Here is a 24015-nt window from a genome sequence, read left to right as displayed (position 1 = left end):
ACCTGAGCACACTGCTGGCTCATATTCAGCCGACTATCCACCATCACTCCCAGGTCCTTCTCTGCCTGGCAGCTCTCCAACCACTCCTCTCCCAGCCTGTAGCTCTGCTTGGGGTTATTGCGCCCCAGGTGCAGGACCCGGCACTTGGCCTTGTTGAACTTCATGCAGTTGACCTCAGCCCATCTGTGCAGCCTATCCAGATCCTCCTGCAGAGCTTTCCTACCCTCGAGCAGATCGACACACGCACCTAACTTGGTGTCATCTGCAAACTTACTGAGGGTGCACTCGATGCCCTCATCCAGATCATCGATGAAGATATTAAAGAGGACTGGCCCCAGCACCGAGCCCTGGGGAATGCCACTAGTGACCAGCCTCCAGTTGGATTTGACTCCATTCACCACGACTCTTTGGGCCCGGCTACCCAGCCAGTTTTTAACTTGTTGAAGCATATGCCAGTCCAAGTCATGAGCAGCCAGTTTCTTGAGGAGAATGCTGTGGGAGACGGTGTCAAAAGCCTTGCTGAAGTCAAGGTAGACCACATCCACAGCCTTTTCCTCATCCACCCAGCGCGTCACTTTGTCATAGAAGGAGATCAGGTTCGTCAAGCAGGACCTGCCTTTCATAAACCCATGCTAACTGGGCCTGATCGCCTGCTTGCCTTGCCAGTGCTGCGTGACGACACTCAAGATGACCTGCTCCATGAGCTTCCCTGGCACTGAGGTCAAACTGACAGGCCTGTAGTTTCCCAGGTCTGCCCTCCGGCCCTTCTTGTAGATGGGCGTCACATTTGCTAGCCACCAGTCAACTGGGACCTCCCCTGATAGCCAGGACTGCTGATAAATGATGGAAAGCTGCATTTTGTTTTGTTGCTTGTTCTGCTATGATTTTTGTTCTAGTACGCTTTACATGACTTGTTTTAATAGAGAAACTAGCAATTTCATTTGCTCAGCAAGGTGTTTCTGTTATTGGAGCCCCTGGGAAGTTCAAACAAAACGTACAGATAGATGAGGGTATTTGCCATTTCTGGTCTTCCAGTGCTTTGGCATCACTAACCAATTATTCAGGGTTTATGCTGTGAATATCCACATAGATCTCTGAGTTGTTTGTACTGAATTATGCTTAGAAGATCATGCAAATTGAATGTGACTACATGATATTTCACTCAAAAGGAAATTAATGATTTCTTAATTGACTGTTTAAATAAAACAAAAAATCTACGTGTTGCAGGGAAAAGCCATTTGGAAAATGCTCCTTAACTCAAAAGCCTTTGCAAGAAGCTCAATTTTTATCAGGGATAAAAAGCAGTGCTGCAGAAGTTGCTCTGTAAGCCAGCAGACTGCTCTGAGCACTGATATTGATGGTCTGCTTGTTGATTCTGTTCACGAAGGATATAGCAGGGATATAAAGGAAAGGGAGCAAAGCAATATAAGTTCTAAACTTAGTAGCACAGTCACCTATTGCAAAACTAAACAACACTTTGTTTAGAAAAATTGAAAAGGTAGGTAATAAAAATAGGTTTTTCTTAAAATGTTTTCTTAATCACCTAGAACCCACTGCTTTTGTAAAATTCCCTATATGCATATATAACTACTTCTTCAGGGAAAGGAAGAAATAGATAAATGCTAAAGAAATATCTGATTAATAGCCAACCACTGAATACAGTTTTTGTCTACGTCTAATTTGTAGCAGACGAGTTTAATCCTTGCTCTGTAAAACCCCTGGAAGAGCAGGCTTTGAAGCAGATGATGCAGGCCAAGATTCTTGGTGTGTCAGATGCTTCGCTGCACCTGCCTCAGTTCCAGCCTCCTCCTCCTCATCAGAAAGCTACCTGCATCTTTTAAATCATCTCTTCAGCTTGCGCAGTGCACAGGAGAAAACTGACCATGTTGTGGTGTTCATCATATAGGTGAACATGAGGAGAACAAAAAGAATCCTGCAACATTATATAAGATTGAGGAGTAGAATAAGAGGAACTCCTCGCTCTGTTTCTGTCTGTGAAATCTTGAAATTGTTCCTCTTCTCTTGAAAATCCAGGCCTTGCCTTTATTACATTTTCTAACAGGTGGACTTATAATGTGCCTTACCACGATCTCTGCCTTACGCTGAGTCATTTAGCTTAATTAAACCGCAGCCGAAATGGTAATGCAGCTGATAGATGCAGCTCCAGAAAGAGAAGTCTTAATTAAAGATGGCCACACGTGGCTGGTTAATTTAAATTAAAATAGCAGATGGGATGACTTGGATTTTTATTGGCTTTAGCAGCTTAAACACCTCTACCTTGAACCTCAGCTTTTGTCTCCAGCTAATTCACCTTGCCCACACCACATGAGGGGTCCTAGTGCAGCTGTGCAGCACAGCCGTGGTGCCCACCAGGCCAGGGCCAGCCCCATGCACTGCTCGCTCTCCTCCCCGCACCGCGCCGCAGCACTTGGCAGCGAACCGCACGCCTTTCGTTCAGCCCGACAGGCTGCAGCTTCGAAAGATAAGAAGCGCTTCTCAGCGTGACTCAACCATGAAATGTGTTTGAGAATGGAGCTTTTGATGAGAATTTGCATTTTTTTAAAAAAATCACCCCAAAATTCCATTTCAAATGCACCACACCATTTATTCCTGTTGTAGAGAAGTAAGGCTTATCTTCTGAATTTCAGACAGCTGTACTGAGCCAGGCTTTCTGAAGTAGTTTTCATGGCAGTTGGCCACTGGGGGTGGCCATGACAGCTGGGGGTGGGGCTGATTCTTGGGTTTTCCTTTCTGCAGGTATAATATCCATCGAGTATTTAAGGCCAGATGCCCTGCCAGCACTACAGAAGCAGAACTTTTGACTCTGAAATGGTTAGCTGTCCTGTAAATAGCACTGCAAACATTACAGCAGATTCTCCAAGCAGATTTTCTTTCTTGGTTACCTAAAGATAAATCTGACCATGAGCACGTTTAGAGATGAATATAACATCAGAATTGCTTTCCTACGCATGTATAAACGAAGTGCTGTAGGTAGGTGGCTCACTACCACCTGTGTGCATTTGCATGAGCTCCTGGGAAGTACTTGGTCTAGTGAGTGTGTGAAGTAACTCCCAGCAGGAAACCGTCCAGTTGTGATATGGTCTAAGCAGACCTACTTGAGAAGAGTTGCCTTGAAGCACTGGTTTCCTGTTCTTAGATGGCAATTTTAGCTTTTAAAGAGTGATAAAATTCTATTGACAGCAAGCTTGAAAAGTAAGTTGTCAGCTCTAATACCTTTCACAAGCTCTAGTACCGTTACAAACATTAACAAATTCCACTTTTGTAAAAACATGTGGTAAAACTCTTCTGAATTAACTGTGGTCCATATGCATTTGCAGGTATCATTTTTAAAAATAACAGTTTTGTGGTTTATATTTTGCATCTATCAGTGCATGCCAAAGAGAAGAATCGATGCTGGAGCTTTCCTCATGACGCTTCTTGCAGGTGCCGGAGGGGCAGGTGCCAGGGCACGGAGGGCACCACTTCCCCTCTCCATGCATGCACTGATGATCTGTTTTCCCTCTTGCACGAAGCCTCTATCAGACAAGTAACATGTCAATGTGCCGGCTCTAGCATACCCAGAATAACAGAGGCACCATCAGGAGGAAGCACTGTTCCATCCTACTGAAGGAAAAAATCTTTTGCAGCCCCTAATCCCATGATGCCTATTGCTATGTTTTAATTTCTCAAATCTTCCCGTGCCCCCAGGAGATGCCAATAACTCCCTTACTTCACCCATGTTCATCTGCCACAAGTGCCTGGCAGCACCACGCAGCTCTCCTGGCATCTCCTGGCTCACGGACACAAGTGTGCTGTGTCCCCCCATCCTGCTGCCTGCGTGTGCCTAATACTGACAGTGCTGTGCTGTCAGCAGCAGAACTTGTGTTAGACGTGAGCAAGACTTTTAAGGTGGTAATTCCTCAGGGCTGGCGGGTGGAAGGATTAGGGGGTCTATCAGGGAGTGAAATGTAGAGCTGCACTTGAAATTCTGCTGACCAGGTAGATGTTATTGAAAAGAGATTTATATGGCTGTTGGGGGGAGGAAAGGAAGAAGGGAGAAAAAGATGGGTGTTTTGTATGTGGCTTTGCTTGTTTGGGAGCAAAAAGGAGAAGCAGAGGCAGCGCAGGCAGGCTGACTGCTGTGGCCCTGGTGCAAGGGGCAGGCAGGAGCAGAGGGCTGAGGAGTAGCAAGCTAGGGGGGCCAGGCTGGCTGCTCCCCCCAGAGGGGTGCAAGCAGGGTCAGTCCTTCTCCCTCATCACACTTGCCCTGGGCCCTGCTGCAGCGGAGGCAGCAGCACCAGTCGCTTGCTGCAGTGCGAGTACTCATTGCTGCCTCAGCTTTGTGACGTGCAGGGCACCCCTCAAAGCACGCTTCTCTCTTGATATATATTTATATATATGTATATACACACACCAAGCTCAGAGCTGCAAAAGATAAGAGCTTTGTTTGATTCCAGAGACCTGAGCATAAAATAAATGGCTGTTTTTTTCTCTGTTTAGAATGGAAAAGGAAGCACTTTCCAAGATCTGAATGGATCGGAGAAGTGCAGTCGCAGGCAGTTCTGTAGGGCGTTACCAGGGATTGCTCAAGGCCTGGAAGCACAGTTGGTGTTCACCCACGTTAGTTGATCGCTGTCTAAAAGATGGCAATTCTTGGGGGCTGTAGTGAACGTGCTTGTGTGGAGCCTGGCTCCGAGCTGCTAAGTGTTAGCTGGTGGTCATGCAGTGGCCCACAGGAGTTGCTCTCTTTCTCTTGGTACAGCAACTGGAGGGGAGGAAAAGAACAGTGATACAGCCATATAGTATCAGAAGGGCTGTGAAGGAAAACACGCTAGAAGGTTTCAGTGCATGAAGGGAGGAAGGCAAGTGACTTGATCCTGTATGTGTTCTGTGCAGTGGGAAGGGGGAAAAACAATCGGTGACCTGACTGCTGTCTTTCAAGTCTGTCCTGCTCTGTGGGTTTAGGGAACAGAGATTTCCTTTTTTTTTTTTTTTTTTTTAAGGTAAGGGCTGTATCCAAATGAAGGTAGCTGGAGAGTCTTCCCCAAAGCATGCAGCACGTTGCTCAGAGACAGCAGGTACAGAAATGTCCCGACGGGCCCCGCAGAGCAGGGCTGGTGCAGGTCGTGGCTGCGGGTGGGGATGCAGCACAGACATGCTGTTGTGCCTGGACTGAGGATAGATGAAAGACCTTTAATTCCCATTCTTTGTTTCCCTCTTACCAGTTTATGTGCATTCTCTCAAAGATGCAAGTTCCTTTTGTTCAGCATATGTTCTGTGCAGACTTGTTCAGTAAGCAAGTTGGAGTTTATTCTGTTTGCAGCAATGGATGGAAACAATTTCTAATCCTGAAATCTCAATTCAGCTGTCGCCAAAAGTGCCACGCTACCCAATAATATAAACTTTTATTTCAGTGCCGTCAAACAATTCTGTATTCAGATTAACCACAGAGCTCAAGAAAATCAATAATACAATTCTGCTTGAAACAAAGCATGGCTTCTCTTCAACAGAACCTACTTGTTTCCAGCGTATTCTGATTCAGCAAATCTTTTAATGTGCAATCAGTCTGCTTGATAACAGATTTATTTTTACTCTGTGGGAGCAGATAGCTCAGCACTCTCATACTGGGGTATAGCATTTTCATATGCGAGTCCTTCTGGTCAAGGATGTGTTAGGCTGTTTTTTTTCCTTCCCATAATGCGGGGGAAGGATATGTTCCCAAAAGGTATGAAATAGAGGTGAATTCCTCATTATTGGGTGGGTTGAGTGCAGCTTTGCTTTGGCTTTAGGGGAAGTGCAGTGTAGCATCCCTGTGAACAGGTGGAGCTAGGAGCCTCTCCCACTGGGTTTCAGAATCTTTCTGAAGATTAAGGATTAAATTGGAGACCCTGTATTCCTTTTTTTAATTTTTTTTTTTTTAGAGTATCGATCTTTCACCTTTAAAACAGGAGGTTAATTCCTCACCTACAGAAGTTGATCACAGTGATGCATTGATGACCAAGGCGTGTGTGTAGCACTGAGGTCCTGCTGTGTCCTTCCTAGGTTTGCCTTCCTTTGTGTAGGTGATGAAGAACTGCAGAAGGAGCTTCTATGTTCAGGTCTGAGATGTGCTGAGAGAAACAGCAAGTTTATGTTCCCTCAGTTTGGGTCTGGAGCTGTGGTTGCTTGTCCCTGAAAAATCAGGTATAGATCAGCTTTAGAAGGTGAGGAGTCAGAAAGGAGATATTGCTCAAGTTCTGTCTTCAGAGTGTTATTATTTTTACTGTGACCATAGTAGCTAGTACTTATATGAAAGCAGTACCCTGCTTTTATTGTATTTGTATCCTCATGCTTGGGTATCATTGTGGCTTGGCTCATTTGGGCTTTTGCGGCTTTCTTGTGACAACCACAAGCTTTTATCTAGTTGGTGAAGACTTTAGCAGAAGTTCTAATAGTACTGGAATTGGTCTGTGAGTACTGTTTTTGTTGGTAAGTGGTTGTCGGAATCTAAGTTTTAGCTCCTTGGGGACATAAATGACTTGTCCAAGGTTGCTTGTGAGGTGTGTAGGAGTATCTGTCACACATTTAGGTATTTGGATCAATCTCTTCCTCATTTTGTCTCATTTCTTTTTCTGTCAGTGAAAATAGAACCAAATCCTTTCGATCCAAGCCAATTAAGAAATCCAATTAGCACTACAACTTGCAGGGCACTATTATCATGTTGAGTTTTAAACACACTACTATGCATGTGTTTCTTTTCTGAGCCCTGACTGTTATGGAATAATTAACTGGAACGTGCTGAGGCAGAACACTTTTTTAAAAAGGTGTATTTATTAGACACTTAGGCAATGTATTAAGAAAAATAAAACAGCTATCCAGACTGAAAAAGTGAGCTTAATATCAACTTTGCAGCAGTCTTCCATGAGTGGAACAGGCTGCCCTATGCAAGGAAACACGTGTTGAATAATAGAAGCTGCTGGAGGACTCCAAGCTGAGCCTCCCTGCTCTAAGAGCTGACCAAAACTTCTGCTGTCTCTGAAGGCTTGTGTAATTGCATTTCATGGCTGAGTCTTAGTTATGAAATGTTTTCTTCTTAATTAAGGATCAGCCCTCTAGTAAACACCATTTTAATTTCGTTTGTAATTATGGAGAGAACTAATGCTATGCATTGTTTAGCACTTATTATTCTCCAGGACACCAGGAGAATAATAAAGAGCTGCACAGACTGTCAGATCTTTCTGGTATCTGCTCCAAATCTTGTTCCTACATATGGATTTTATCCATGCTGTAGTTTTCTTGCTCATGAGGTCTATTAACCCTGCTATGATAAAGATAGACAAACAAGAATTTTTGTCAAAAAAAAATCTTTCTATAAAATAGGAATTGGAAGAAATATAATGTTTTTGATAATATAGGTCTGGAAAAGTCCTTCCTTGTGGTATGGATGTGTTTGCCTTGCAAATATGGGAAGCGCAAGGGATGACAGCACACCGTTTCCTGCCGTGCTGCACCCATACTGGTATCCAGGGGAATGCACTGCCACGTTTGGCAAACCTAACGAGAAGGGAACCAGCTTCATGTGATGGAGGAATTTATTTTTAAACCTTCTAAGTCATGTTTTGTTCCACAACAGTGCCTTTCTGGTAAAGATAGTGGTGTTTATTCACTTAAAGAATTCACTTCGGAGAATAGAATGAATAACTTGCATCAACAGAAAGTTGAAATGTTTGCTTGAGGCTTCTGGACTCATTGGCCAGAATTGGGGGCTAGCAGTGTCTCATGCTCATCTGAAGTCTGTCAGTGGGGCAGAAGGACACAAATCCACATCTGCTCCAAGAGAACTCACTTCTCTGTCCAGGCTGTTTAGATTTAGCCACAAAGTGTTAGCTTTTTCTTTTAAGTTCATGCCTTTTATAGATCTAGCTACCTAAATGTTGAGTGGCAGCTGAGAAAATCTTGTTGCTCTGTGAAACTTGTTGGCTTCTTAATTACAGCTTTTTCTTGACTTTCTTATTTGTATTGTCTTTAACAATGAAGTGGTGCCTTTCTAATACAAAACTCTCCTCCAGGCTTTGGTTCCAGATGATGAAAAGCTGATGGATTTTTATTTTTTTTAAGAGTTAGCTGAAAGTGCTCCAGTTTTCTGAAAATACTGTTTTTGTGATAAGGTTATAGGAATTTTGTAACCTTTTCACTGTTTTATTTGATTCAATTAGTGAACTACTACAATGATATTTAATTAAGTCATAAGTCAAGGTCTTTCCATTTGATGTTATTACAAGACCTTAAAGTCAAAGCATCTAGATAAATTCAGTAAAAGACAGAAAGCAGGTTCTGCACTTCTTAAATTGTGAATTATGAGAGCATATTTGAGAGATTTACATAGGTTTTGGCCTTCAAATTAGATGTGGAGAATGATAAATACACAGTTGACTCCAACTTGTGCTGAATGATTAATGTACTGTTCCCATACCACTGAATCAAGCTGTCTTATGAAATAGAGTGCAAGAACATTTCAGAAAGCATCTATGATCTTTTTACAGTATTTATGAGCCTAAATAGCAAATGGGATCATGCAAGGTAATGGGGCAGTTGTTGAGTTAGCAGCAGGTTGGTTGTTGACCCCAGTGTTTTTGAGGTCATAGTGACTGGCACACCATGGGTCACGCTGATCAAGTAGAAACACTGACAAGCTGAAATATCTATACTGGTGCATGAAAATGCAGAAATGTGGTTATAGTGCTGTAAAAACATAGTTTAAAGTCTATGCAGAGCATGGATTCAGAAACCCCAACCATCCCCTTGGGTCTGTATCCAGGTGCTGTGGTGTGGAACTTTCCTTTCTTCTGGGGAGGCAGATTTGGGAAGCAAAGCTGTCTGACTTCTTCACGTTATCATGAGCATCCCTGCCAGAACATTGAAGTCTTCCCTGTCTTACCATTTTGCAGAATAGAACTATAAAAGCCGATAAATATACTTTGCAGTTATTAGGCCACCTTTCAAAAAAAAGTCTTACCTGTGCTTGGTCTGTCCCTGTGGGACTTGCAGATGAATGCCCTGTGGCTGCTGGTTACAATACTGCTGTAAGTGGACTGCTCAGTGCTCTCTAGGTGCTTAAGCTTCTTGACGATAATTTAGGATTATGAATTCAGGTAAGACTGCCTGTGCAGTTTGAGACAGCAAGACGTCCTTGGTGTGTCATCTGCTTCTCTCTAGCTAACTCAACCTCTAAAATACAGTCTCCAGTCATCTCGCAGTCTCCATTCTTGGAAGTGGTCAAAACCTGACAGTAAGTTACTCTGAGCAGCCTGCTGTGCTTAGCCCTGCTCTGAGCAGTGCCTGCCAGCCTCAGCTGTTTTGGCAGTGTCAGCAAGACCAAAACAAACCAAGTCTCAGTCTTCCACAAGAAGATTGAGGTGGTGAAGTTGCAAAATGGAATATTTAATAGAATTGGGGTCTTTTAAAGTGGATACTGTATTTATCATGGAATAAGTTAGGCTTTCCTGGCTTATTCTAATGAAACGAGATAACTTAAGGAACATTCCAGCAGGGATAAAGAGAGCTTACAGGCTGTATTACACTGTGTGCTGCATATAACAGGGAATGAGATCTACCCTCTGTGTAACTCTGGTTTCCATTGGGCATGTAGTAGAGACAGGCTGTAATTGTCCTTGTAGGTGATAAATTAAATGTTGGTTCTGTCATTACCAGCTAACTGCTGGATTTACCATCTGTGAAATAAGTTGGTCTTACTCCAGTTGTCACTGGCCAGGGGAGTTCTTTTCTCCCTGCTTCCACAGCTGGATAAAATACATGCTTATGCTGATAATGTCAGCAAAGAGATCACGTGGAAATATCTGGACTTGTGTTTTGCTAGGCATTTCAGCAAAGCTCTTCAACAGGATGTACCAGTGTCAGCATGGTAGATTTGTGCTCAGTGCCATAAACCTCATAAAGTCAGACTAAAGCTGAAGTGTACGTGTGGTTTATGGTCCCCCCAGCTCTTGAATGAGATCAGCAAAGTTGAAGTAATTCTGTATTTGAATAGCAGAACTGCTACCTTGAAGGTGAAATTGTATGTTACAGCTCCTCTCTGGAAAGAAAAAGTTTTGTGATTGAGGGGCAGGTGGATGGCCATCTCTGAGAGGACAGGCAAATTAGTCCTCCAATTGTGAGTTGCCAAATTTTTGAGGCTGGTCAAAGAGTCGTGTCCTTCGGTGATCACTTGGAGCTCTAGCAGAAGTTTCCTTCTCAGCATCAAGTTTCAAGAGCCTACGCACACAGCAGCTACTTAGGAATGCTCTAAAGAGTGCAGCTCATCAAGGTTCCCTTCCCCAGCCAACACGGTAATTAAAACTGCAATTGTTAATCTAGTGCAGAGTTTCAAATGCATACAGAATTTTCTGACTTAAATCCAGTCACGTTCAGTTAGTCTTTGTCATGCCCTGCTCTCGTGCATGGGTTTGCAGGAACCAAGTCTTGTTCACACCTGTGCCAAGTCCATTAGCCCTCCTCTGTGCCCTGCCTTCAGTTCAGTCTTCCCATCCTGACTCTTTGGTGGTGGTTTTTACCTACTCCAAGAGGATAGGAGCAGGTCTTTACCTCCTCTTTGTGTATTACAGACAGCATTGTCTGTCCCTCATAATCGGTACGTAGTTATGGTTCCAGCTTTGGGGGACCTTGGTGCAACCTCTCTGACACCACTCCTCATTTGTGGCGCTGTTCTGCCCCACAGAGGCATGGCGTATTGCTCCAGAAGTGCTCTCAGCTCTGTTCTCTGTGCCCCCCGCTCACTTTGTGGTGTCTCCCACATCTGCAGTGACTAGCATCAGTTTTCAGAAGTTCCTGTTGTCAGCAGCATGTATCTTGTACTTCATCCTCTAGAACCCCCCAGGGGCTATGAAACCCGCTGGGGCATGCGTGGCCAGCACTGTGCTGTGCTGGCCAGGCGTGCCTGTGTGCCCAGTGCCAGTGTCCCTAGCAGAGTGTGGGTGCCCTGTGACACTGGGCTGCAGGGAGATGCTGCGGGGGGGAGGATCTCACCTTCACCTGCAAGGGGACGATCATTTGGACTCTCAGATGTGTGCCCAGCCCATTAGGAGGGGTTACTGGTGGAAAGCAGCATGGGACACTTCTGCACTGCTGATGGGCTGAGCCCATCGCTTGGGATAGAGGGAGCAGCCCAACTGGCTAGGAAGGGTTTATACTGGTATTTTCCCTCAGTTCCTTGTTTGTGAGATCGCTTTCTGCATGAACTCACATCTAGCATGAAAATGTACATAACATCTTTTCTGCCACTTCTAATGCTGACAGACTTAAGAGCCTGCAAAAATGGGATAGAAAGTTAAAAACTGGGGCCTAGGTCAAGTTAGGGCATCCTGTGAATTGGTGCAAGGTCTGTTGCTGTTTCTGAAGTGTTATTTTGGGTACAGGTGGGGCTGAGACTCACCAGAGCAAGCTCAGCACCAGGTACAGAAGTTCACAGCCAGATGCAGGGAAATGGGGCTGTCTGAGGCACGTGTCTGCTCCCTGCTGTGTTTGGGTGTCAACAGACAGCGTGGTCCCCCTGGGACTGCTCCAGACACATCCTTTGGTTCTGCCTGGCCAGCCACAGTGCAGGGCAGCTCCTGGTTCACAGAGATCGAGGGCAGCGATGGGTGGCTTTAGCGTAGTTAGCTGGTCAGTTCAGCAGTTGGATTTCTGCACAGGCTCCGCTGCACTGCCAAAGGCACTGGGTTTATTTTGTTTGGAAGATTCCCCGTCCCCCCTCTGCCATGTCATGGGCAAATTAGTCCTTTGGAGAATCGTTTTAGAACGGGGGCTGTGTGACAAGAACATATGATGTGAAATGCGTGGTACTTCTGTTTTCTGTTAATTAGAAACTTGAGATCTCCTCTTACTAATAAAGCTTCAGGTTTCTGTTCTTTGAAGCAGACAATTTTCCAATCAGATGTAATTACGGAGAAAAGCTCTTCGGCTGGATCCATTAACTTCCCCTCCCATTTTTTCACCTCTCCTTTTCTTCACATCTTGGCTGGGAGACAGCAAAAGATGTGGCAAGCCTCCCATAATTACCTGAATGGCAGACATTTAATAGCTTTATAACGTGTCTGAGTGAAGGCTGTTAAATCTGCTACGCTGGGCTTCCCAGCTACAGCTATTCTCTCTCTACATAGGACTTTAAAAATTCTTTGTGCAAAAGGAAAAGTATTGCTTTTCAAATACACGTTAATTAATTGTGCATTTATACTGATGCTGAAATGCCGCTTAGTTACAGACTGCCTACTTCTGTCAATTAGAGTGTTGCTTTCTGTGGTGCAGTGAGAAATCATGGATCTCCAATTCCTTCCCTGGAGCTTGTCACTCCACAGACATTAGCACCATTGTCTGGTTGTAGCCTGCTTTATTTTATGATGTTCTCGATTGTAACTCAATAGTCCAGAATTAATTTCCTGTTTTTAAGGGCTGATGTAAAGCCAGTTTTATTTATTTATTTTCTTGGGCTAGTTAAAAAATGACAGAGAGAGCTTGTGATAAGACCTGGAAAGAGAAATGCAGACATCGTTGCGGACAGCGCTTACAAATAACCTGAGAATTATACTGGCCACTTCTCTGAGAAGCACGGTGCAGAGAAGTCTTCTGGTGTGTCACTGAGCAAATCCTGGTGGCATGATATCTGTGCTTCTGAGGCATGGCTTTTCAAGGCCTTTAGACTTGTAGCAGCACAAAATATTGTTGTAAAGGGGCTTAAAATACCTCTGCACACCCACAGAGCGCATAGCTGTTGTAGGCAAGGGCCTGGCTTACTGTGAAATGGGCTTCAAATTGCTATGGCTGAGGTATTAGTATGTTTTAAAATCACCAACTTAGAGGCATGCGTTTAATTTAGAGGCATGCTGCTAAAGCTGCAGTGTAAGTGGGGTGCTGAAAACTGCAGGACGATGGAATAGATGGCTCTGAGCATCCAGGCCTCTGGCAGAGGGCAGCTCTGACTTGCTTTAGGAAACTGAACGTCATTAGACCTTTTTTAAACTCGTAACTAGACCTGTTCAAATGTACTTCTGTATTGGGGGTACCCAAAAATACATGTGAGTTGAGGAACAACTGCATGAGAGTTGTGTTCTTCTGTCCCAAAGACAACTTCTGTTTTGAATGCGATACTGACCTTCTGCATTGAATGGGTGGAAGTAACTGTTTGATCCCGAGGACTGAGTAACAGAGGTTTGGAGACAGGCAGTTCCCTATTGGTATGAACCAAGTGACCAGGTTTTAGATCCTATTGTAACATTGCTGAGAATGTGCAGTTGGATTATCTTTATAAGTAAATTTAAACACCTCCTGATGTGTGTTCTCTCCCTCTCTAATACTCTGATTTAATAAAAAACAAAGGACAGAAACCTTGCAGATGTGCCTAACAAGAACACTTCGTTTTTTCAAATTTCTTCTGGTTCAAATCCATTGTCTTAAACTCTGCAGGCAGGACTGGTTGGTACACTTGATACAAGGATGACAGCTCTCTTAAACACTACCGTCATGGTACAAAACGCCCAGCTTGCTGGAAATGGGAAACCTCCCTCTGCCTGCATGCATGCACCTCGTGCTGCCTCAGGGTGCTTCTACCCTGCATGTGCTTCCAAGGAGGAGAAGCAAACAACCACTGCAGACATACCTAGTCATGTTTGTATTTTAGGACAACCTTTTTCTGTTGCTGAAGTGACTGCTGCCTCAGTCATCTAAAATGAGCTGAGCTTGCTCGCCACTCTCTGGGAGATGCGTTGGTACAGCTCTTGGCACAAGCTTGTCCTTAGAGCTGAAGGAATCATTATTGTTAATCCACTTAGCGTGTGCTTGCCTGTATTGTACCAGAACTCACTCCAAAAGTCTTCTAAAGAGAAAACAGAATTTGCAAATTCTCTTTATTTCACTCCAACGAGTAGCTTCCCAATGAAGTTAAAGCCTTCTATTGTTCAGAGAAGGATTTGTGGGTTTTGCACGAGCTCAACACAACACTCAGCCCTGAGATAAAAGTATAATACTACTTTCTCCTGTAGTGTTTATTCCCCTTTCAGCAGTCTCCAGCATTGGTGGTTCTGTGGTTTTGTGTCTCTCATTTTTATTTTTCCCCGTAATTGTCTTGTTTCATTGTTGTGTTTTTTTTGTTTGTTTGTTTTTTTTCCCTGACTTCAGAGAGTCAGAATGACTTCGTAGGCAGCTGAGGAAAAGCCAAGGACCTTAAGAAATGCCCTGTAATCCTTAGCCAGCTCCGACCTGCCTGTCTCGCTCAAGAGTTGTGAGCAACTGCAGTCTTTGTTCAGTGGGATGGCAAAGGTACCCCTTGAAATGAGATCCTGCAGGGACAGCCATGTGCTGACCTTTGTTTTGTCACTGTCTGTCCCCCAGTAACACACACGGGGCAATGACAGCTTTTGTTGGGTAACTGTGGGTTTAAACCAGGAGTGCCTGGCACTTGGTTGTGCTCCTACCTCTGGAATGATTGGGATGTGGATAAATGCTTTGCATCTCTCCTGATTTTTGAAAGCTGTGGTTTTACTGCAGCTGTAGTAGGTGATCTCCCTATTTTTAACTTTCCTTCATCTGACTTTGAAAGGCATTTTTTCCTCAAGGCTGGCTCAGTAAATTGACACACTTCTCCTAACAAAGGCAGGCATCTCGAGGGTTAGAAGAATAATCGACACGAGTTTGGCTGGCACACATGGCATGGGTAAACTGGCTTTTTTTCTGATGCTTCTCTTTGCTTTTCAGTCTTGATTGATTATTCAATTTTCACTGGTTCCTCCTGCCCTTACTCTCACCCCCACCCTGCATATTGTTCTTCTCTGTTTCGAAGCTTTGCAGAGGATTAGAGTTCCCTGGCAGCCAAGGAATAGCGCAGCTTTCAGATTGGTGGTTTTGAAGGGCTGAAGGAACAAAAGAGTAGACCTCAGTGCACAAGTCACTCCAAGCAGAATCGAAGTTAAGAGTGAACAAAATGAGGGCAGGGTCATGTGTAAACCCGACCAATTTCAGTTATGGGGTTCAGGTGAGACAGTGGGAGGAGGGCAGTGTGCTGCACTCAGGGGTCCTCACTGCTGCTCCTGGCTGCTTCCCCGCGGGGCCCTGGGCAAAGTTCTCTTGCTGTCTCTGTCTCCCTACTAGGATTTTTTCTGTAAAGTATGCCAAAGCTAAAGGTGGAAGCTCTGTAATAGCAGTGGCAATTATCTCCTGGTTGATATTAACATAAAATTAATTTCTAACTGAAGCATTAGCCCACTTTTTTCTTTTGCCCCTATTAATGTATTTCTTGTGTGGACACTCATCTCTTAGCCATTTGCTAAGTTTTTATGCTCTGTGTATTTAAAGCCCATTTAGGCAACACCACCTACAAACTGTCACCTGTAAGAGGAAAAAATATCCATGGATTTACTGCGGAGGGGAAGTTCTTGGGAATTATTTCCATTTAATTATAGCTGGGAAATGGGGACCTTTGTGTCAATTTGCTTCTCGTGAAGTAATCCTAAAATAACACCGAATTGCAGTGCCTGCTCCGAGTACAGCCAGTGGATGCTTTCCTAGTCAACAGAGGCTGAGACAGACTTTGTGGCTTGATTTACAAGCAGAAATGAAATCAAACCCAGCATTTTTGCATTTTTCCTTTAATGCTGAGAAAGGAGGCAGAGAGCTTGAGCTGATCCCTCAGAACATTTGCTGTGAGAGGGAATTCTCTCTGTCGGTGACTTTGAGGCAGGGCTGAATCGCTGCTGTACTTACAGTCTTTGAAAACTCCAATAAAACTCCAAAGCTCCAATATTTGAGCCTGAATCTGGCGCAGACAAAGGTGCGTGTCTTGCAGCTTCCTGTCCCTGCTCCTTTCTCTTTGCTGATTTCTGTAAGTACTGAATGTGCGTGGGGTTGGCAGATAGGGCCCTGGGGATGCTCTTTAAGACACCCCTAGGCGTTGTAGCCTGGGTGTGTTGATACCCAAGTGGGTTTCCCCATGCAGAAATGTGTGCCACCAGGTGCTGCTTTGTTCTGGGCTGGTTCCTGCATGGCTACCACCATGTTCAGGCTACCGAGTCCTCCACACCGTGTGTAACGGCAGCTGGCTCCAGGCGAACCTGCCAGCAGAGGGTTCCCCCAGTTCCCGGGGAGCAGGGATGACCGCGCGGTGTGGGTCAGCGGCAGAGCGTGCCTGGGGGCTGCAGCAGCCGAGCTCAGTGTCTGCTGCTGGGCCTCACCTCTCCTGCCTTCTGTGCCACCAGTCCTGGCTGGAAAGCAGAAAGTGGGAGGAGAAATGAATGAAATGAGGACGTGCAGCTTCTTAATGAATTGGATCCAAGGTAACTAATTGGCTAATTACAGGGACTTGTTAATTCCCCATTACTGTAAGTACTTTCCCTCAGTGGCACCTTTTGTAACTGATGTCTTTATTAAAATGGAAATGTTGGTCTGCGTCTCCCCTAAAGTCACAGCAGACCCATACCACAATGTGCCTGGCAGCTGGCTTCTTACTGGGCACGCCGGTGTGGGCAGTCCCCGAAATGCAGTGAACAGAAAACGTTTATTTCTGACCTGCTGGTAAAACAAGGGGATGTGTGGGTGTACGTGGGCAAAACTGTTCTGCAAGAAGTCTTTTTCAAAGTTATGCCAAGGAGACTTGGGTAAGGGAGCTCATCTAATCCCAAGGGACTTTCTGGAAGACACGTGCCCTTGGCTGCTTGGGCAGGAGTCAGCAGTGATTTGCCAAGCTCTGCGATGCTGGAGTTCATCTTACTGAGTTTCTGTGACACATTCACTTTCTTGAACTAAGGCTGGGTTGATGACAATGGTTGTTTAATGGCTGCAATTTGTTGTATTGTGCACTTAACATCACTTCATCTGCACAGGTACTGTCTTGCTTGTCCTGCTTCAAGACAAAGTGCCCCCACAGCGTCACCTCCTCATGTGTCACAGCCGGCAGCGTGCTTGTGCTGTAAGAGCCCTCTGGGGCCGTGCCTCACAAAAGGGGGAGCCAGGCCCAGAGCTCGGGGTGCACACACAGCTCCTCCCGGGGGCAGCTTGGTCTCCATGCCCTGGCCATGGTTTCACTGCACCCCAGCAGAACAAGGTTTCCAAAGTCCCAGGCTGGCACCCCTCTTTTCTGTCTCATCGTGACTCTGTGGGCTGTTAGGAGCAGGCACAGGCAGCCACTGAGCTCTTATCACTGTTCGTGGGGTAACTGAGGGGTGCCAACAGGGTGGTGATGTGGAGCAGCATTTCAGATGTGCGAGCTTAGAACATCAAGGAGAAAATGTCCATTCATTATCAAAGTGGTATGGGCGCAGATGTACTGAGAGAAAAATAAAGGGGGCAGAGATACAGCCCTATAACTGAACCAAACCATTACTGCAGGTGTTGTAAGGCCATCCGGACAGAATATGGGCATGCAGGTGAGGACCTTGTGTGCCTCCCATCCAGGTCTCATTGCTGGTTCTGGGGGACCTGTGACCAGTCCCCACCTAATCCCAGTGGGGCCTCAGATAACTGAATTGTTTTGATGTGAAATGTCAAGAGTTTGTTTAGCCCACTCCTCTGTGGCTGTGCATGTGGGAGTCTGCATCCTCGCCTTCCTCCCCGCTGAGGGAGAGGTATTGAAGGAATTTCTCCTGTGAAGGCTCAAACTCAGGTTCAGTTCATTGCAACGCAAGCTGCAGTCCTTCACCTGTGCATGGGGCGGCTTTCCCTTCAAGTAAAGCTCTTGCATAAGATTTGTCAGCTCCGTTTTTGTGATGCAGTTAATTCTACTGTCTCTGTGCTTTGGAGTCGTAGCAAAGGGACCAAAAGCAAAGCCTAAAATGACGTTGTGCTATGAGAGGCAGTTGAGTGTCTGTGCAGTTAGCGGTCCCATAAACAAGAGCTAATCGGCACCCTCAGCTGCCGCTTGGTTCCAGCCTGGTGCGGGGCACTTCCAGGGCTGCGCTGCCTAATGCCCCCTCCGAGCGCAATTACTGCATAAACTGAACCGACTGTAGTGAGTAAATACGCTAGCGTCACCTTCTCTTTCTAGAGTTATAACAGTGAAATTTTCAGTAGGTTTGAGACTATGTGCTGAGAAGATGCTCTTTCTCTTCTAACTGACTCTCCAGACGCTCTTCTGTTGTTCAGGAAGATGTATATGTTTCCCACTGGTAACAAGTTTATGCCTGGGTCTGAATAAACCTAAATATTAATGCTTGCTAGTGCTTGGATGTGTGTGTGAGCTTATTTCCTACCAGCTACAGACTGCCTGCTTGGTATTCAGGAGGAGTGCGCAGGGAGCCGTATTTCTGTGCACGTTAGCACAAAAGGTTGGAGCTTTGCAATCTGTGCAGCAAACTAGACACTAGAAAATTCCTTCCTGTGCAGATCAATTATTTAGCAGCGTCCATGAAATTTTTCTGATGTACTTATATGAAATCAAGTGCTTTTTTGTGTTTCTGCCTTGATAGCACTGAAGCCAGCAACTGAAATGGGATTAGTGCACTTGTGGAACTGGGCAATTTGCAACCTTGCAAACTGTTTTCAGGCTCACAGAGCTTCATATATTCAAATATTATATATTTGTGGGCTTTTCCTTCCAAAAGGATGTGTGATGTATGGGTTCCTCCATGATGAATGCCTTACGATTCAAATGCTCGTATTTTAATCTAAAACCCATCCTCCCTGTAAGAAGGGCATGCAGCTAAAATGGCACAGCGAGGCAGGAAGATGGGAACTGGGCAAGCTGCACCTCAGTTCCAGCTGCGCTGTAGGCCCTCCCCAGCCTGAGGCCCACCTCTTCTCGTAACTGAATAGTTGAAAACATACAAAAGTGGGAATGGAGGGTGGAAAAAAAGGTACGTTCTTAGCGTGGATTATCTCAAGCAAACTAAACCTCTGCAGCTGCTTAAATGGCTGAATTCCCATCACCAAAGAGCTCGACCTCCCCTAAGCTTACAGTGGCAGAATGCCTGTGGTCTGCTGGAGCTGCAGAACTTCTGCCTTCCTTTGTTTGCCAAATGGCTTTCTTGCATGCTTGTGTTTTTTGCAAGCTGAGAACTGTCCTTCGGTTTTCCAGGCCATCTGGAAGAGGGATACTGCCCAGTACATGCTTGTTGGGGCAACAGTTAAGTGCTGTAGTGTTTTGCCATCTTTTTTCTGCTCTGGAAATGGCAGAAACGTGTGGTTGTATCTCTAGCATTCATAACGATACTTGAAATTTTGTAAGCTCTAGCTGAAAGTTAGATCTTGTAGCAAAACAAACTTCTTGTAGTACATGGCTTGGCAATGGTTAACAAATTAATTATAAGTAGCTACTTAGTGTGCATGTAAAATGCTGCAGGATAGAGAAGGCTCTACACGAGGATTTTTCAATGTACCGAAGGGTGTTTTGCATTTTAGATGAAATTAGCATCTCCAGTACCTCCAGACATAGTTTGGCGTCATTGCTAGATTTGGGGGAAGGGGGTGTGGTTGAGCGGCTGTGAAACATCGGTGAAGCATTCACTGATTTGTCCAAGCTTGTATCTAGTTTAATAATGGTGATTAAATATCGTAATTTTTTTTCACAAGAGCATACCTAGCAATTAATAAGCTGCAGTCAAAACTGAGGGGAGAGAGGGAGGGCTGAGCAGTGTCTGCTATCATATTCCTCTCCCTTGGGAAGAATATGCTCCAGTCAGCAAACTGACGGGAGTGTATTTATGTAGAGGCAGAGGTTTATTAAAATCTCTACAGAATACTATGGACCACCCTGGAAATATGTGGTTACTTGATAAGGACATCTTCCAACTTTTCCTTTAAAAGCTCTTGGATACCCAGTAATATGTCCCAAAACGCAATGATTTTCTTGTGCTGGAAGTGAACAGAACTTAGGTGGGTGTTGGAACTGGACCAGCACCATTCTGAATGAACTTGGGCCTTTCACCTTAGTTCCTTGCATGCTGTGTGATTGTTTTTCATGAAGAATTGGCATAGTACGGATGATGTACGTAGATCGCCATGCAATAACTGTATGTACGTGTATACAGGAGGGCAGAAGAGCAAGCTGACTTGATGTCTGACTCACAGCGCCCACGTTGGTGTTGGGGCTGCTGCAGTGCTCTGGCTGCTCCTCTTGGGCAGAGACCCTCTGGTGCTGAGGGGCAGTGCTCCGGGAGCTCCTCGGCTGTATGTGATGGAGCCTGTACCGGTCCCACCTGATGCTGCTGGTAGCCCAAGGGATGAGCAACTCTCGCTCCAGAGTATCGGCCCCTCTGCAATAAGCCTGTCCTGTGCTGGTGGATGTTTCTTTCAGTAAGAGCTAGCACAAGTGTATTACGCCCCCTGAGAACAAACACTAGTGCTGGAGATGTGCGTGTGGAGGACTTTGGGGAAACGAATCCGTGCCCTCCCCCATGTGTCTGCTGTAACCTTCGACTAGAAATGTGATGGGTGCATGGTGCTATTCGGGAGGAATGCGGGTTGCTGGAGGGGTGTCGTGACTGCTGGAGCATGTACAATCTGTAATGCACCTCCAAATATGAATATTTACAGGGCTGGGATGAGCTGTGTACAAATCATTCTTCTGCCTGTGCTGCCCTTTCCCCGATGTGACAGTCATAAATTTCCTTTGGTTTGCTTTTGCCCTTGAATTTCAGCTTAATTTCCGAGTTTAAATCTGCTCGCTGGGGTTTGCTCATGGCTTTTTTCCCCTTGTCTGTGCTGGGGAACTGCAAATACAAGCAGATGCTGGTAGCTTGTTGCTTTCCTTTGCTCTTCTGCTGTGCGACTGGTGGCAGTGAGTAGGAAGCTGGCTCCATCGCCAGGGTCCAGTTTGCTTTTAAATACACAGAAAGGCAGAGGCTTGAAGGAGGTCATTTATCCCAGGCTACCATTTAGCTTTAGCATCGCATCCTTTCTGTAGTTTCTGTGGCATGCACTTGCATTACTGCCTTTATTTCAAGCTCTTTGTTGGTCAGGAGCATTTTCCATCTGTGCTGTGCCCAGAACTTAACCAGTGGGGCCACTAGAGGAGCAGAACAGCCGGAGCCGTGCTCGCAGAAGCCAAGCCATTTCCCCTCTCTTTTGGCATCCTCCAAAAGTTCTCTCAGTTTCCATGCATTTAGAGAAACGGCATCAACTGCTTTTTTACTTTTTGTTGTCTGTTGTACTTTACGAACTTGATATTATTTCTTTAGAAAACACAACTTCAGACAGACGTTGGCTTTATAGATTGACCGCTTTGTTCTTGGTTTCTGTTGCGTTGCGAGGCATTAATTGCTGAGAATTTTGCTGCTTTGCCTGGGTTTTCAAATGCTTCAGGGATGATGTGATTTGCGACGATGCTGTACATAAAATACAGTTAGTTTTCCTCTGTTTTGTAATTCCTTCATGAATACAGTACTCTGATCTCCTATTAGCCATTTTTGTAGTGCTTTATTTTTCAGAATAATTATGCAAATAACCAATTAAACTAAGCCTTCTTTCAAGCTGGGGGGAAAATGGAAATACAAATTACAGATGATAAAAAAAAAAACTTAAATGCAAGTAATGTGTAGATGATGCAGTGAGGATGAGATCCTAGTGAAGAGTCAATGAGTGTTTAAGGGTATTTCCTCTTGCAGCACATCGCTAAGTGAAAAATTCGGGTTATTTAGAAAGGCATATGCAAGTGTTCATTGCTTGAAGCTATTTTAAAATAAGTGCAGAGCATTATGAGAAGCGATGAGAAAACATGGTTTAATAGATAAAGGAGCAGCATTCTACAAGTGGGGAGTGTTCAGTGCTTAGGCTTGGAATGCGTGTGCTGTAACTAGGGCAGAAGCTGGGAAGTGATCTTTACTGGGCAGTGTTTCACCTTATTCGTATGTGAAAACAAGAAGATGGTTTAATATTGCCCTGGAGCATCATTGGAGAAATGTACCACATAGACTGCTTGTTCAGTTCACTACTTGAAAATAAGGGGAGAAAGGTAAATAAGGGGTTGAGAACAGATACCTAAGTTGGAGTTGCTGGTCAGTGCTAGCTTGGCACTGGTGTCCCCAGGAGAGCTGTACCTTGTGGCACTGGGGGTAGTTGGGTGGATTTTCCAAGGGACACTAACTGCTCGTACAGCCAGGCTTCCTCGCTTTCCTCTTAGTTCTCCAGGCCTGCAGCCGTTCCAACAAAGCTCTCAGAATTCCGAACTTGAATTTCTCTGCTGGCCTTTCATGATTATTGGGGTTCTGTTTCCCTAAAGACAGGTACGAAATGCTGATGATCTTTAAGGTGCCAAATCCACCCCTCCTGGCACTGTGGGCTGCACCACATTTCAAGTCTGAGTACCCAGGACATGGGTGAAACACTCCAAAAGTGCTTTCCCAGCTCCTGATGTTTCTAATGCTATTCTGCAGTCAGACATCTGTACATACCAACCTTTAGGGCTGCAGTCCCAACCAGAACCTTCCTTGCTTGCTGCCTGGAAGACTGCCTCAATGCTTCCTCTCTGAAAACGGCCCTTCTGCGTGTTTTGCAGCCTGAACCTTGGCGGGGGGAAGGTAGGCCGGGTAACTGAGCTCCCTGCATCTTAGTGGAAAATGCTGTGGTGAGGTAGGGAAGGAGAGCCCGTGCTGTTGGCCGGCAGTCCAGCCCTTCTTAGGATAATGAAGAGGTTTTGGCAGCAATGTCAGCAGTAAAATGGCTTGGCCTAGGTTCAGGAGCTTTCTCTAAAGAATACTCTCAAATGTATTAGCCTTAAATGCTGCCTTTCAAAGAGCAGCCTGTATATTTCATGGGTAGGAGCTGGACAAGAGGAAGGCTTTGCGGCTTGCAGGTGACCACATGCATGCACTGTTGAAAGATACCTGGCTTCACAGCAGAGGGGCTAGCGGCTGTACGTGACAGCTTCAGAGGCTTAGATCGGGTGCTAGGAGGTACCTCCTGCCTAGGAGAGCGATGTGGTGCTGGGGTCACCATCCCTGCGGAGCGTGAGGCCCTGCCCCGCCTGGTCAGGGGGGAGCTGGCAGCGAGGCAGCTCCTGCTGCAGGCACTAGCTGGCCTAGAGGGGACCCGCTGGTCCTTCCAGAGATGGTCCTGGGGCATCAAGGGTGTCTCCAGGCATGTTGTAGCTGAGCAGAGTTGTAGTAGAAACCCCTGTAACTGTCTGCCTCTTCTCTCGTTGTAACTGATGCCAAGAGATCCTCCAGGGAGATGAGTGAGAGAGCAAAGCATATGTAGTGCTGCATCCTTTCACTGTGTTTTTCCCTCAGGGATTTTTCCTTCTTCCTTAGGATGTAGTAAGCAAAAGACCTGGTTGGAAGGAATGTCTTAGCAGTTATCAGCAAGCTGGCATGCATTGGAAAAGAAAGGTACTCACTATTGCAGAAACTGTAAGCAGGTGCAGCTGTATCACATAACTTGGTATAGTTCATGCTAAGAAATTCTTATTTTGTGGGGTTCTTCCTGTATCAGTTTTCTTGTGGCAAAAAATCCTGATCTTCTGAGCCCTTGGGGGAAAAAAAGACTAGACTAGCTGTTCTTTGTTATTCTCATGCACTTAAGTCAATGTGAATCTGGAAAAACGCAGCCCATTAGAAAAAAGTCTGAGAACAAAGGTTCTGTGTTATTAATCATCACTTTTAATAAAACTGAGATAGAAGTTGTGGCAGTCTGATGGGAAATAAATAAGATGGGGGAAAATCCACCTGTGATGAGAAAATCACTGCAGCCAGACTTGACAGCGGAGGCTTCCAGCTTTATGCCTCGGGACTGCTTGGAGACCCTGCAGAGCAATTGCCAGTGTCACAAAGGAGGGGTCACATCTCCTCTTGCTTGTGCAGAAATCCAGTCAGCCAAAGCTGCCGCTGCAGGGCACATACGGCTTGTGGCAGGCTCAGCCTTTGGGTCTCTTGGCTCCCAGCAGTGACGTGGACCTGCTGCCGGGGAGAGTACAGAGAGTGCTCACCTCCGAGCGTGGGCTCTGGGGAAAGCACCCAGCTGGGATGGGGCCTGGCACGGGTCAGCCGGGTGGGAAATCAACCCCTGGTTGAGCTGACATCAGGTGTTTCATTTTTGTGCCCAGTT

At 45.5% G+C, this 24015-nt stretch overlaps 1 protein-coding gene across 13 annotated transcripts in view; it reads left to right on the top strand.

Annotated features, from left to right (window-relative positions):
* The window catches only part of KCNIP1 (potassium voltage-gated channel interacting protein 1), a gene marked incomplete at its 5' end in the record, with an annotated part of 373601 nt that overhangs the window by 290655 nt on the left and 58931 nt on the right, over window positions 1-24015 (top strand). The gene's annotated exons all lie outside the window — the stretch shown is intronic.

The sequence above is a fragment of the Aythya ferina genome, assembly GCF_964211825.1.
Source record: "Aythya ferina genome assembly, chromosome: 14".
NCBI classification, from domain to species: Eukaryota; Metazoa; Chordata; class Aves; order Anseriformes; family Anatidae; genus Aythya; species Aythya ferina.
Note: the sequence above shows the minus strand (reverse complement) of the source record. Positions and strands in the feature narration are given on the sequence as shown.